This window comes from Lactuca sativa, chromosome 4, assembly GCF_002870075.4.
Source record: "Lactuca sativa cultivar Salinas chromosome 4, Lsat_Salinas_v11, whole genome shotgun sequence".
Classification (NCBI taxonomy): Eukaryota; Viridiplantae; Streptophyta; class Magnoliopsida; order Asterales; family Asteraceae; genus Lactuca; species Lactuca sativa.
The window spans coordinates 294,762,368-294,763,945 of record NC_056626.2 but is presented as its reverse complement, the minus strand read 5'-3'; the positions used below and the strand labels follow the sequence as shown (position 1 = coordinate 294,763,945).

The 1,578-nt window shown below is 34.7% G+C and overlaps 1 non-coding gene across 1 annotated transcript; it reads left to right on the top strand.

The window, feature by feature from the left end:
• Nucleotides 1-965: 965 nt before the first annotated feature.
• On the top strand, nucleotides 966-1,161 carry LOC111909866 (U2 spliceosomal RNA). Its single transcript, XR_002856369.1, has one exon. It is a non-coding gene; the product is annotated as a U2 spliceosomal RNA (small nuclear RNA).
• Nucleotides 1,162-1,578: the final 417 nt, after the last annotated feature.

Genomic DNA, 1,578 nt, shown 5'->3' with positions numbered 1-1,578 from the left:
TTATTGTTGAATATGGATTTTTCATTTTCATCCGTTGACTAAATTTGAATATAATGTTACTAGGATATTGATGATGTGTTTAAGCATATATTTTTTTAATCTAAATATATATGTTCAAGTTTAGATCATTACAAGTCATCCCATATATGTTAGAATCGAATCGGAAGTGATTGTAAGATGTTAGGAGGTGAAGATAGTGTGATACTAGCAATTACCAAATAGCAAGTCGATGAGAAGAGCGGGACATGTTGGTTGAAAAAGCGGATAGTATCTTGGAAAGGAAGAGTGAAGACTTACAGGAAGCATAATCTAAGGTTGAATGTTACCTGGGGAACATGATGACATAACGAAGAAACGGTTGCCCTGAAAATAATTTATGTATGCTTTTTAAACGAGTAAGAAATTAATGTGTTAGAAATCATATGATTATAAAATTATATGGTTTCAAGATATAATGTGATTTTTATCAGCAAAACAAGTTAAAAGGATTATGTTTATTAAAAAACATATTTTGATAGAAGGGATTTTAACAAGTTGGACTTATCTGATTAGTTTGAGTTTGTCCATTAGTTATCGTGTTTGGTTATAAATTTCGTTAATAGATACGTGATATAAAACTAAATGGACAGTAGGTACATGAGTGGAAGGTGTCATTTGTAATTCAGTAATTATCAACATCACAACATGAAATGAAGTTGTTTTGTTTGTTGGCATTGAGTGAATTTAAACGACAGAAAAAAGCAATGCAATCATAAAAACATATGCATATGCAGTAGTAGTCTAAGTTTGATTTGAATATATAAAGAAAGTAAAGAAGCAAAAAGAATAATATTTAATAAGTTGTTTTTGTTGTGAAGGAAGGAACCAGGAAGGGAGCTGGCATCCCAATTCCCACATCGGGTGAATGAAGGACGCAGGCAAGAGGGAGGCGAGTACAAAAGCGGAAGCCCACGGCTGTAAGAAGCATACCTTTCTCGGCCTTTTGGCTAAGATCAAGTGTAGTATCTGTTCTTATCAGTTTAATATCTGATATGTGAGCCATCGGCCCACTCGATATTAATCTTATTTTTTATGGGGGAAGGCCCGTTAAGTAGCTTGCTGCTGGGGTTCTTCATGTGTCGCCTTTGTCTTACACTACAGCCAAGGCTCGGCGCACCCCTCCAGTATTCAGTTTAACTTTTTAACCTGTAAGTGTCAATCCAGCAGAAACCAGAGGGCCAGAAAGACGAAACCCACTTCCCTAATTTCAACCATGGACACACTTCAATATAGATTTATAAAATCGTTTTGGGAATTCTTCACACACCAATGTGGGAACACTCACTAATATAATATATACAGAAACTAACTAAAATTTTCTTTTTAACTAACAATTAAACGCACTTCTGCTCATGTAAAACAAAACTATCTTTCTTTCTAGTCCAACTTATTATAAATTTGTATAACTACATCCTGCTACCCCACAAGCTTAGCTGGATTGCGTGGCGCACCCCTCCAATGCTTAGTTCAATGTTCATAGATTTGACTTAACTTTTAGACTTTAAAAGGCTTAAAGATTTCAAAGTCTTTGCTGTCTGA